Source organism: Poecilia mexicana, unplaced genomic scaffold (assembly GCF_051168715.1).
Source record: "Poecilia mexicana isolate PSO_F unplaced genomic scaffold, ASM5116871v1 scaffold_4, whole genome shotgun sequence".
In the NCBI taxonomy this organism is placed as follows: Eukaryota; Metazoa; Chordata; class Actinopteri; order Cyprinodontiformes; family Poeciliidae; genus Poecilia; species Poecilia mexicana.
The window spans coordinates 9,211,703-9,226,222 of record NW_028263373.1 but is presented as its reverse complement, the minus strand read 5'-3'; the positions used below and the strand labels follow the sequence as shown (position 1 = coordinate 9,226,222).

Genomic DNA, 14,520 nt, shown 5'->3' with positions numbered 1-14,520 from the left:
TAAAGAATCAGTGTTGCAAATATTAATCTCAAATTAATCTCGTGTTTGGACTGTGAGAGATGATGCATGGATGTGTGAGGGAGAACGAAGTCCACACAGGAAGATGGGAATTTGAACACAGGACATTCTTGCGGAAGGCCTAAAGAAGTAATGTACAGCATTCATCCTTAACATTGAGTAAATGAATTGCTATGAATTTAAAACAGATTTTTTTTCACTCACAAAAAAAAAAAAAATCCGAAAACAGGGACATAGAAATCTCACCGCCCAACCCTGAATAAATTAAACTGTGCACAGGTACACTATGTAAGCTTCTTCTTACCGGGTTCCTGGTGTGTCACAAACTGTGGAATCAAGTGCTACTTAAAGAAGCAAGGCCATATCCCTACGTTGTTTCTGCTCAAACACACACATTAGTTCTCTGAAATAAACACACACACACACACACACACACACACACACACACACCTATACAGGTGCCGGTGAACTATAAGGACAATTTTTCCGAACCAGTCACAGTGGTGAATTATGGGAGCACCCCTTTTCACTTGTTCTACAGACTGGCTGAATGTGTCAAAAAATCTTTTATGAGCCACTCAACTAAGATCTCAGTTAAAATTGTGTATACACACTACAGAACTCTAAATATAATGACCTGACTTTATGCAACATTAACAGGACATTGATAATTAGATAGATAAGCCACGCCCCTGACATAACAGTATATTATAAGCACCAATGAGAATTGCAAGGACATTTAAAATAAGACTTCATAGAATGTCCCTAAAATATATTAAAGTACCCAAATGAACATCAAATGGATTAATTCACACCCTGCAATAATGGTAGTGTTCATTTGTCATGAACACAGGTATGGACTACAAAAATCTCAGTCCAAATATGAAAAAAATAATGATCAAATAGAAATATGGTCACCAATTGATTTCCCTTGTTCATTACCAATGGGGTAATGTTTAGATCTATACAAATTAAAATGTATAATGGAATAAAAACAACATTGTTTTTATTGCAATTTTTATTTTTTGGAGCAAACCAAAACACAGGCTCTTATCAAGCTTAGTTTTTCAAAACAGTTTGACTAAAACCTTTAAACCCAAGTTCTTCTAGATACCACACAATACACATGACTCAAACAAAACAAAAAATCCTACTTAAACAGATTCAGAAGCAAACAAATCTGTTTCAACACCGCTGCAATTTCTGTAGGAGACCAGGGCCATTTTTGATTTCTCTGAGGATGGTCCTTTTCAGGATAATCTACAAACAAGAGAGACAATTTTACTTTTTAAAATATAAATCATATGTGGGAGTGTGCTATAAAAGTATGCTTGTGATAAAGTTTTACATTCCAGTTCTGTTTATTGTGTCCATTGAAGAGAACCCTTTGACAATTTGATTTCTCAACGTGCAATGAATTAAATATGTATCCACCTAAAATTATTTTTCTCCAATTTTTTTATTATTATTAAATTGATTACCAAGTTGTGAAACAGTGCATTTATTACACATAGAAATCAAGAAGCTACAACCCTGGTGTGTCAAATATAAACTATCACTCAAAGCTTCATTTTATATTACACTGCAAGCTTTATTACCTGTTACAGAACAAGGTCATGCTTGTCATGATTCATATTCTGTCCTGTCGATTCTGTGTTTAAGCAGTGTATTACTTGTTCATAATCAGCAACTAACTTTGTAAGATTGTTTCAGCCTTATTTTTTAAAAATTGCACAGACCCAACCACTTCTCTGCATGTTTCTTACTGTGCTTTTTAAAGCTAAGGATAATACTCAATTCTTGTAACATGTTATGATGAGCCTTAAGTCAGAATCTCTAAACCTTACCACTAAGTAAAGAACCACCATGAATAGGAAGACAGCCATACCATCTTGGGGTTCTGAGGGTTTTTCAGTTGGTGGAATAATCTCCTTTCCCTTTCCTGCAATACATTAGTAATACTTCAGGCCAACAAAATAAAAGATACAAAATTTCAAATCAGTTACTAAATGACCAATGAAAGGTTAATTGAAGTAAGTCATACCAGAAGAGTTCCCATGTAATTCAACAGGAGATTGAGGTTTTCTGCATCCTGTCAAATTAGAGATACAAAACAAGTTGTCTGTTATATTAGTCTTAACTGCACAGAAACCTAACCTTTAGCCAAAATTAAAGAACATTATTATATTGTGCAATGATTACTATGTTAAATTATTGAAAATAAATTATTAATCAGGAGGAGGGGGAGGGTTGTTAAGGTAGTCATATCTTATACTGTATCTGACAGCTTTTAAAAACATTAATTTAGAATTAACACCATGGTAGAACACTTTCGAGTAAAACTGTATATAGAGCTATGGTAAAGCTAGGCTAGTTGTTTGGGAATAGTATTTAAAACAAAGTCCCAATGATTGCCAGCAATATTACTCTATGGGTCATCTACACACAGCCCTCATAATGCTGTCCCCTGACAGGAACAAGCATTGCTGGGACTGTGTCTACTCTCCCAAAAACCCATGTCCACTAAAATCCCTGTCAGAAAAATTAGAAAGATTTCCAAGTCAGAAAGCTGTTCACCTGGGTTTCAGGAAATGAAGATAGTGATCCCATCGGTTTATCACATACAGTTTTGTCAGAGTGAGCAGAAACCTGTGGAGAAGACAGCAAACGAGTCATTAAGATTCATTTAAAATTAACTTCAACGTAGAACACCATAGAGTAACACTCTATAAAGAGCTACGGTAAAGCTAGGCAAATTGTTTGGCAATAGTCTTTTAAGCAAGGTCGTAGTGATTGCCAACAATATTACTCTTCGGGTCATCTACACACAGTCCTCTTAATGCTGTCCCCTGACAGGAACAAGCATTGCTGGGACTGTGTCTACTCTCCCAAAAACCCATGTCCACTAAAATACCTGTCAGAAAAATTTGAAAGATTTCCAAGACAGAAAACTGTTCACCTGCATTTCAGGAAACGGGGATAGTGATCCCAGCAGTTCATCACCTACGGTTTTGTCAGAGTGAGCAGAAACCTGTGGAGAAGACAACAAACGAGTCATTAAGATTCATTTAAAATGTACTTCAAGGTAGAACACCATAGAGTATCACAGTATAAAGAGCTACGGTAAAGCTAGACAAATTGTTTGGCAATAGTATTTTAAGCAAAGTCCTAGTGATCGCCAACAATATTACTCAACAATATTACTCTTCGGGTCATCTACACACAGTCCTCATAATGCTGTACCCTGACAGGAACAAGCATTGCTGGGACTGTCTACTCCCCCAAAAACCAATGTCCACTAAAATACCTATCAGAAAATTAGAAAGATTTCCAAGACAGAAAGCTGTTCACCTGGGTTTCAGGAAACGAAGATAGTGATCCCATCGGTTTATCACCTACAGTTTTGTCAGAGTGAGCAGAAACCTGTGGAGAAGACAGCAAACGAGTCATTAAGATTCGTTTAAAATTAACTTCAACGTAGAACACCATAGAGTAACACTCTATAAAGAGCTACGGTAAAGCTAGGCAAATTGTTTGGCAATAGTCTTTTAAGCAAGGTCGTAGTGATTGCCAACAATATTGCTCTTCGGGTCATCTACACACAGTCCTCTTAATGCTGTCCCCTGACAGGAACAAGCATTGCTGGGACTGTGTCTACTCTCCCAAAAACCCATGTCCACTAAAATACCTGTCAGAAAAATTTGAAAGATTTCCAAGACAGAAAACTGTTCACCTGCATTTCAGGAAACGGGGATAGTGATCCCAGCAGTTCATCACCTACGGTTTTGTCAGAGTGAGCAGAAACCTGTGGAGAAGACAACAAACGAGTCATTAAGATTTGTTTAAAGTTAACTTCAACGTAGAACACCATAGAGTAACACTCTATAAAGAGCTACGGTAAAGCTATGCAAATTGTTTGGCAATAGTCTTTTAAGCAAGGTCGTAGTGATTGCCAACAATATTACTCTTCGGGTCATCTACACACAGTCCTCATAACGCTGTCCCCTGACAGGAACAAGCATTGCTGGGACTGTGTCTACTCTCCCAAAAACCCATGTCCACTAAAATACCTGTCAGAAAAATTTGAAAAATTTCCAAGACAGAAAACTGTTCACCTGCGTTTCAGGAAACAGAGATAGTGATCCCAGCAGTTCATCACCTACGGTTTTGTCAGAGTGAGCAGAAACCTGTGGAGAAGACAACAAACGAGTCATTAAGATTCATTTAAAATGTACTTCAAGGTAGAACACCATAGAGTATAACAGTATAAAGAGCTATGGTAAAGCTAGACAAATTGTTTGGCAATAGTATTTTAAGCAAAGTCCTAGTGATCGCCAACAATATTACTCTTCGGGTCATCTACACACAGTCCTCATAATGCTGTCCCCTGACAGGAACAAGCATTGCTGGGACTGTGTCTATGCTCTCAAACACCCATGACCCAGTGATTGCCAACAATATTACTCTTTGGGTCATCTACACACAGTCCTCATAATGCTGTCCCCTGACAGGAACAGGCATTGCTGGGACTGTGTCTATGCTCTCAAACACCCATGACCCAATGATTCCCAACAATATTACTCTTTGGGTCTTCTACACACAGTCCTCATAATGCTGTCCCCTGACACAAACAAGCATTGCTGGGACTGTGTCTACTCTCCCAAAAACCCATGTCCACTAAAATACCTATCAGAAAAATTAGAAAGATTTCCAAGACAGAAAGCTGTTCACCTGGGTTTCAGGAAACAAGGATAGTGATCCCATCATTTCATCACCTACAGTTTTGTCAGAGTGAGCAGAAACCTGTGGAGAAGACAACAAACGAGTCATTAAGATTCATTTAAAATGAACTTCAACGTAGAACACCATAGAGTAACACTCTATAAAGAGCTACGGTAAAGCTAGGCAAATTGTTTGGCAATTGTATTTTAAGCAAGGTCCCAGTGATTGCCAACATTATTACTCTTCGGGTCATCTACACACAGTCCTCATAATGCTGTCCCCTGACAGGAACAAGCATTGCTGGTACTGTGTCTATGCTCTCAAACACACATGTTCCAATGAATGCCAACAATATTACTCTTTGGGTCATCTACACACAGTCCTCATAATGCTGTCCCCTGACAGGAACAAGCATTGCTGGGACTGTGTCTATGCTCTCAAACACACATGTTCCAATGAATGCCAACAATACTACTCTTCGGGTCATCTACACACAGTCCTCATAATGCTGTCCCCTGACAGGAACAAGCATTGCTGGGACTGTGTCTACTCTCCCAAAAACCCATGTCCACCAAAATACACGTGAGAAAAATTACAAAAATTTCCAAGTTGGACAGCTGTTCACCTGCGGTTCACGAGACGAGGGTAGTGATCCCATTGGTTCTTCTCTTACATTTTTTTCAGAGCGGGCAGAAACCTGTGGAGAAGACAGCAAACGAGTCATTAAGATTCATTTAATATTAACTTCAAGATACAGTAACACTATATATAGAGCTAATGCAATGATAGGTAAGCCAATTGGCCAAAGTATTTTAAACAAGGTCCTAGTGACAGAAAACAATATTACTCTTCTGGTTATATATACACAGTCTTAGAAATGCTGTGCCTTGACAGGAATAACCATTGCTTTGACTGCCTCGAGCAGGTACCTTAGGAGTATTCTTAAAATACATGGTGAAATGTCCTCACTAGTATGTAAACAAGCTATACTGTGCTTATATTGGAGACAGGTATGCTGAAAAAGACAGATATCTAAAAGTTGCAGGAAAATATACAGGACAGTGGGCCCTTAGTACCATGGTTGACAATTAAGCATAACAAAACTCCTCTTTGATTTAATAAAAAAGGGACTGAATGGGGAACAACTTCACACTATTTGTTGTCTGATGTTCCTTCCTGAATACATGCACTTATTCATTACTCACAGTTTTTTTTTAGTTTTTTTTTTACTGCATTGTGTTCTTATCACAATCATGAAAATTAACATAGGGCTGCACTTCTCTTAACCTCAGTTGCAGCTAATGTTTCATATTTTCATATCTGTTTAACTTAGCCAACAATAACATCTACAAAATATTTAGAAAGCACTACTTTATAAAACGAAAATGTTTAACAGTAGACAAGGTTAGCTGCACATGCTAACATCATAACTGAAGTCAGCAGCCATTAGCCCATGTTGCTGTTTTTGTTTCTAGTCGACATCTAGTCAGTTTGAACACAAATGTAACATTCAAATTCCTGTTTTTAAATGGTCATTCCATTTAACACATGGAGTGTTTAAACCTTGTTCTAAGTGGTCACCTGTTCTCAACACAAGCTAGCTTTTGCTCATTAGCTTAATTAGCAAGTGCTGCATGAAAATATATGTTGGTCACATTGCAAATATCAGTAAAAGTTTGCTAACCTTGCTTATGTTCAAAGCACTTTAACAAAGACTTACCTGCATACTTCTCCACATCCATCTGAGTTCCAGTGCAGTATAATTGTGTATCCTCGCAGAGAGTGCAACATCAGTCTTGGGAGGAAAATGACAGGTGGGGAGGGATTAAGGCTCCACCCCTTTTCCTCTCTCCAATTTGGTGTTCTTTGATGAACAAATCATCCACTAGATTTTGTGATAGAATAATTATTTATCCACTACCTGGGACCTTCATGACAGTGATTTCCAAAATTATTACAGATGTCATTTCCATAGTGATCAGTTATATAGTATGTGCAATTGTGTATATCAGGGGTATTCAATTTATGATATCTTAGCAATATTTCATGATGCCAAGGTCTGAAGTAATATATATATATATATATATATATATATATATATATATATATATATATATATATATATATATATATATATATGGCAGGGAAAGTGTACATGGAACGACATAACCAAGTGGCGGGCATAGTGTACAGAAACATCTGTGCAGAATATGGACTGGAAGCCCCGAGATCAAAATGGGGAACAACCCCAAAAGTGGTGGAGAATGACCGAGCTAAGATCCTGTGGGACTTCCAGATCCAGACAGACAAGATGGCAATGGCGAACCAACCGGACATTGTGGTGGTGGATAAAGAACAGAGGAAAGCCGTTGTGGTGGATGTAGCAATACCAAATGACTACAACATCAGGAAAAAGGAGCACGAGAAATTGGAGAAATACCAGGGCCTCAGAGAGGAACTGGAGAAGGCCTGGAAGGTGAAGACCACAGTGGTGCCAGTGGTCATCAGGGCCCTCGGGGCAGTCACCCCCAAACTGGAGCAGTGGCTAAAACAGATCCCAGGAATGACATCAGACATCTTAGTCCAGAAATGTGCAGTTCTAGGCACAGCCAAGATACTGCGCAGAACCCTCGACCTCCCAGGCCTCTGGTAGAGGACCCGAGCTCAGAGGATGAAGAAGACCACCCGCGGAGGGTGAGAAGGGAACTATATATATATATATACTTAAAAAAACTTAGCTAGGTAGTTGTTTCAGCATCTGCATGACTTGATTTGCTTTTCAAATTAAATGAATTCAGTCTTATTCGAGTACCTTTTGACAATATTTATTGTCATGAAACAGGGAGTTGAACATGTATGTCTCAATCACTGAGTAAAAGTAGGATGTCAAGTCAAAAGAAGAACATAGGTGAAACAAGAAAACTTGTTTACAAGTGACTAACCTCAGAAAAACAAATTGAAGAAAGCTTTATATTTTTGTTTACCATCTGGACTTAAACTATTTAAAAATGAACAGATTTAATAACTGAACATTTTTAGACTTAGATCACTTATTTCTTTTGCTTTCAGTGACAGAAGTGAGTGCTTGCTTGTCATGCCATAATTTTAACCTGTGCTTGAGTGATGTCAGAACCAGTCTCATGTATGTGGATGTGCTCATTGGTGAGCCAGGAACAATATTTTGTTTCTATAATATTCATTGTAGAGAAAGCTGACTCACGTGTCACGTGTGTGGAGCCAAACATAATTAAGATTTACCTACTAAGATTTAAGATTTACCTACTTACCTCAGAGCTGGGAAAGCTTTGAGGACAGTAGCCCTTTGGAGCCAGGGGATCAGTCCTTACAGACTTTTCCTTCATGGATAAATCTGCTTAGACCAGTGTTTCTCAACCCCAGTCCTCACGCCCCCCTGCTCTGCATGTTTTAGATGTGTCTCTATTCCAGAACAGCTGATTCAAATGATTGCATGACCATCCAATACTGCAGAAGCCTGTTAATCACCCAGAGATACAATCCAGGTGTGTGGCAGAAGGGAAATACCTAAAACATGCAGGACAGTGGGGGCGGTGAGGACCAGGGTTGAGAAACACTGGCTTATACTGTAAAAGCTGCACCAGTAAATCAGACAGTGCTCAACAAGATTTTAGGTTGTCATTTTTGTTTTGGGTCCACATGAGACATCATTTTAGTCTAGATGCGGACCAGGGTCCACCTATTAGTGACCTGTGGTGTATATCTTGATCTCATTGGGTCTTTATTCAATTAAATTCAAAAGTAGTTTGCTTATTCAAAACGGAAATTAAATGTTGACGTAACTAATTAAGGAGTTATAATAGATTGTGATGGCTGTGGCCAAGAAAGATCTCCTGTAGCAGTCCGCTTTACAACCAATCTGTAGAAACGTCTGGCTGAAGAGACTCAGATTTGAAATAACAGGATGGTGAGCATTGTCTAAAACTTTTTTTGATTTTATGCAAAATTCCTCTGTGGATCATCATCTTCAGAATTTTAACAGTCGTCCCCAGAACAGAACCAGCCTTCTTTATCAAATTGTTAAGCTTTTTAAGTCCCTGGGTCTGATGCTGCTCTCCCAACAGATGACAGCAGAGGAGACGGTGCTCTCAACAACAGACTTATAAAAGATATGCAGGATCTTGCTGCAAACCTTAAAGGATTTTAGCTTCCTCAAGAAATACTGTCTACTCTGTCCTTTCTTGTAGACGGTTTCACTGTTGAGTTTCAAGTCTAGTCTGTTATCTAGCTGAACACCAAGGTGTTACTCCATTTTCCTTAACCACCTCCACTTCTTCTCCCATGATGGAAATGGGGCTTGATCTAACACTGTTTCTCCGGAAATCAACAATAATCTCCTTTGTTCTATTTTCATTCAGGATGAGATAATTGTCCCCACACCATGCCACAAAGCAGTCCACCAGCTCTCTGTACTCAGCCTCTTGTCCATCTCTGATGCATCCCACAACTGCAGTCAGCCGAGTATTTTCATAGGTGACAGAAGTCAGACTTATCCTGAAAGCATGATGTGCACAGAGTGAAAATGAATGGTGAGAGTACAGTGCCCTGTGGAGCTCCTGTGTTGTTGACCACCTGGTTAGACACACAGTCCTTGTTGAGGCCTCCATCTGTGTCTTCTGAAGTTTCTCACAGAGCAGATCAGGCTGAATTGTGTTAAATGCACTGGAGAAATCAAAGAACATGATCCTCAAAGTGCTGCCTGCTTTGTCCAGATGACAGTGGGTTTGATGAAGCAGGTATGTGATGGCACCATAAATTCCTACTCCATGGCAATAAGCAAACTGCAGGGGGTCCTGATATGTGCTTGTCAGCTTATTCAGGTGGGCCAACAGGAGTCTTTCCGTGACCTTCATGATATGGGATATCAGGGCAGAAGTCCAACAACAGAAGTCCAACAACAGAACACCTATCAGGTTCAGGTCAGGAGATCCATTTCTTCCTACCGTGCCCCTCCAGGTCTCATTGTTATTGCCCAAGTGAGCATTGAAGTCTCCAAGCAGAACAAGGGAGTCCTCAAGAGGTGCACTCTACATTAACATTCAAAGGACTCCAAAAAGGGTGGGTAATCTGAACATGCACATGCACAAACCGTCAGGACCCAGCCCCCCACTTCTAAGCAGAGGGAGGCTACCCTCTCACTCACTGGGACGAACCTCAATGTGTAAGCACCGAGATGGGGGGCAACAAAAGTATGTCCACTCTGGCCAAATGCCTGTCACTGGGGGCAACTCCAGAGAGAAAGAGTGTCCAACCCCTCTCAAGGAGACTGGTTCCAGAACCCGAGCCATGGGTCAAGGTGAAACCGACTATTTCTAGATGGAACCTCTCAACCTTGCACACCTGCTTAGGCTTCTTCCCCACCAGAGGTGACATTTCGCATCCCAAGAGCCAGTTTCTGTAGCCAGGGGTCAGATTCTCGGTTTTCCTCTCTCAAAAGAGGAACATTGGAGTAACCATAGGGTACTTGGTTACCTTCCTGACTAAGGCCCTTCTCTCCTGATTACTCAATTTAGACAACCAACTAGCTCTATACAGAGTACTAGTTGTTCCAAACTGATTCCATTTATGAATGAAGGAGGCCACTGAGCTCATTGGGGCCTTCAAAGCAGGAGAATGTTTTATATCTTTCCCCAGATTTTTGCCTCAAAACAATGCTGTCTCTGAGGTCTACAGACAATGTATTTGATTTCATGCTTGGTGTTTGCATACTGATATCCATTGTCCATTTTGGGACTTTATAAAGACAGGTGTGTGCCTTTCCAGATCTAATCAAATCAACAGAATTGGCTATTACAGGTGGAATCTATTTAAGTTGTAGAACTTAATCTCTGCAATTATCAGTGAAAATAGCTCTATTTCGAGCTTCATGAAAAAGGCTGTGAATACTTATGTATGTAAATTTAATTTCTTAGTAATTCTGTTTTTAGTTAGTTTGCAAAAATCACACATTTTTCACACATTGTGTCATAATAGGGCATTTGTGTTATGAATCTTGAGGAAAGGGACTAATACAATTTGGAAAAATGTTATAACATAGCCAAACATGGAAAAATTGAAGCGTTGTGAATACTTTCCAGATTCACTGTATATATGGATAAAAAGGTGTTGTCCAGGGATGTTCACATAACCTCTTACAAGTCTAAGTCTCTTTTTAGTGAAATCTGCAACATCTAGTGAGTTGCATTACTCTAGGTTAGGATTTAGTTGGGTAAAGTTTGTCCCTATACCTAAGCTATTACATTTGCATGTGATAATTAACTTTCAATCTCCCAATATTTATTAACAACTATCTTTTAATCATTCAAAATTTAATTTACAATCCAAAAATATGCTATGGCCAGTAATACCATACCATTAAGCCACTGAAATTTTTAGACTCAATATTATCAATCCTCTTACATCCTTCAGTATACTATAAAACCATAGATTAAAGATTAACTTTGTTGAAATGAATCACTCAACAGCCAGTTACAGATTTAGTACATCTAAAATAATCAGTGTTTTAATTTAGCCAGATTTGCATTCAATAAAGTAGCATATTTTTAGGAGAATTGTTATTTAACACACATTTTCCTGACAAAAACCTTCATTACAGGGACCCGCATATGCTGGCCAATCAGCGTGTCTAAAAAGATACACATGTGTGAATTATTCATGAGCAAGTGCAATACCAAGAGTTACCACCCGGGGCGCAAATCGATACACACATTATACACACATGTCTTGTAATTGTGACTTATGGGGACTTTGCCTGATTTTTGGAATTTAACCCTTTGACATCCATTCAAACCCCCTCCAATCATTTTTATGTTGCAAGAATTATGAGGACATCGGCACTGTCCCACTAATTCAAAATGTCCCGTTAGTGTTGCGTGTATACAGGCGAAATGTCCTGTTAATTCACCTGTGCAAACACACACACACACACACACACACACACACACACACACACACACACACAGACCTAGGGTGCCCTCACAAGATACAAGAACACACACACACACACAGTAGCCAGGCTCTGAGGAGTAACGAAGCAAACAATGAGTTTCCCCAGTGCATTGTGGCTTGCCTGGCCTGCTTTAAATGTGAGCGGAGTCATCAGCACTTAAACGCTTGATTGATGGCACCGAAGTGAGGATGATTGTGGGATATGCCAGCTCCAAATGACAAGCAATTACTCATTTTGTGTAATGAAAACCTTAACACCAATCATTGAAGCTTTGCACCGTGCTAACGCTTTATGTAATATTATATGTTCCCTTCATCCAACACCCCACTCCCACGCTCGCTGCAATCCCTCGGGTGCCAAGGCAGACGTTTACTAAATAACATAATTTGTAATGGCTGAAGTGATGGCACAACAGGCTTGCTAAGTGAGTAAGCAGAGGCAACTGCTTTATGGCAGAGAACTTGTGTATTTATTTATTTGTCATGGCAGATCCATGGAATTGAGACAAAAGTCCTGAAAATCCTGCAGTTCGCTGATTACCATTTTGAACATTTGTCGGCTGCAGCCCAACACATGTCCAGCAAGGTGTTCCCATGGCAACCAAGTTTTAATTATGATTATAGCATGTGCGCGCGGTCGCCTTTCTCAGATTCACTCTGAGCTGTTTCGTTCCGTGTGAATGCGAAACACACACGAACGAGGCGTCAACAGCGCTGCGGCGGTGAGATAGTGAAAGCCTCGTCCTCTGTTCTCTCCTCTCCCTTTTGCTCCGCCAAAACTACAATTACCCCTGCACTCCACTCCTCCACAAAATCACTGTAATTATCTTTAGGCTGCATGGGCACACTGGCTGGCAACAGGTGCCATGTGAATGCTAATCCCCTCCCCTTGGCCACATGCTATTCTTCTGCCTGGCCTCTGACAAACCAACTGTCACTGGCAGAGGGAAAGATGCTCCAACGCTGCGCGGCCCTTCAGAGCCGCATGCATGTGGACAGTAATTAGGCTGCCCAGAGACGCTAAGTTGTGGGATGTCAAGTGTAGCTAAAATATAGAGCTTTTGTTGAGAGTGGACTTTGGGGTGTGTCTGCGTGGGTTGTTTTTTTTTTTTGTTTTTTTTTGTGGGATTTACAGTTTAAACCAGATATTTACATACTCTGTGTAAAAAGACATTGAATAAGACAACTTAACATTTCCTAATTTGGAAAATGTAGTGTTGTTTTTTTTCTTTAAATTTTTTTTTTTAAGATGATTAACGCTGCTTCTATATGTTAAATCGCAGGATTGTGTGCGAGGAATGGACAAAACTCCAGCAAACTATTACGCGAAGGTTCTTTTAGGATGCTCAAAAATGTTGACCCAGTGCAGTTTAAATATAGAGCTGCACAGTGAGTCAGTGCATGCAATGTTGCAATCATAAAGGACTGCATGATTGCAATAGTTGATGTGATTGTAGTACAACTGTCATGCATTATTACTCTGGGTATTGACAATATATTTGTCCAGTTGGATGGACTGTTGGCCACACTAAATGTGTATTTTTAGTGGCTGTGACATTAAAGTTTCCTTGGAGTGGTAGAGATATGGTAAAGAAAGAAATGAAGCAGAAGAAAGCCAATCAGTTTATTTGTTGACCATACTACAAAATGCTAAGGAAATGTCATCTTATGAATTAAATACATTCCAAAAACCTTTTCTTTAAGAAAACATTCAGTCATTTTTCTGACGTGGTGCAAATTTAAAGGATTTTACTAATCCAAACTGATGTAAAGCACAAAAATTTAGCCTGAATTTATGTCACACTGAGAAACAAGCAACAACAACAAAAGTAGCAGCTTTGTGTCGTTTCGTAGAGTGTATGTAAAATTCTGGTTTCAACTCTTACGGCAACCTCTCCTCCTTATATTAATGTCACCTCACATGAGCCTGCAGAACCAGAGAAGCTCAAACGGGGACCCACGTGTAGTTTTGACATCAATCCATGGCATTAAATGAAGTGTGAAAAACAGGTCAGAGAGGACTTCCTGTCTTTATAAACAGCCTAAATGCTGTCCAGATGTTCCATGCCTCTTCAGTCCCAACAAAATCTGCTCGCGTCAGCCCTCAATGGCAAAATATAGCCTCTTTAAAGTGATATACACTAAGAGAGGCAAGGACATCAGTATGTACTGCCTGGGCTGCCTCTTGGAGTAAAAATGGCAGCTCCTTTACTTGTATTTATGAGGGATTTCACAGTCTTTGTTTGAGTGCCGCCCAATGAAAATGAGCAATATCTCTTTATTTCTACTTTTACTCAGGCATCGGGGATTGACTCTTTAGCATTCTTTTTATAGGCTGTACCTATTGAAAGGGATAGATGCCGGTCCACTCACTGTTGTGTAAATAAGGGTGAAGAAGGTCAGGCTAAAAACAAGAAGAAGACAGGAATAATCTTGAACGTCCCAGGCAGCAATGGTACTTGCTTTTCAGGTAAGAAAAGACTTTTCCAACACAGCTGATGGAGTGTGTGTGTAGAATTTGGAGCAGGTGGAAATGGCAGCGGCGCGCAGAGTCAGAGTCGTGTAGCTTAAAGTTGCAGATCTCGTGTCCACTTGTCTCCATGCGGTTACGTTGCTTTCCTGGCCACTGTCCCCGTCTGACTCTCTTCGTCCAGGCTTGTGAAATTTGCTCCAAATGCGCGATGATGTCAAGCGGAGACATATTGAACGATAATTGTTGTTCTGGGTTTTCTTTTGAGCACAGCACATTAGCAGGTCCGGCAGACCTGTTGGGGACACAAACAATCGATAAACAAA

The 14,520-nt window shown here is 39.8% G+C and overlaps 1 protein-coding gene and 1 long non-coding RNA gene across 2 annotated transcripts in view; one reads left to right on the top strand and one right to left on the bottom strand.

The window, feature by feature from the left end:
- celf5a (cugbp, Elav-like family member 5a) overlaps positions 1 to 14,520 on the top strand; it is a 254,442-nt gene that overhangs the window by 60,053 nt on the left and 179,869 nt on the right. The gene's annotated exons all lie outside the window — the stretch shown is intronic.
- On the bottom strand, positions 1,019 to 2,950 carry LOC148159924 (uncharacterized). The gene is made up of 4 exons (XR_015762663.1): positions 2,596 to 2,950; positions 2,063 to 2,110; positions 1,907 to 1,960; positions 1,019 to 1,278 (listed from the first exon to the last, which is right to left on the bottom strand). It is a non-coding gene; the product is annotated as an uncharacterized LOC148159924 (long non-coding RNA).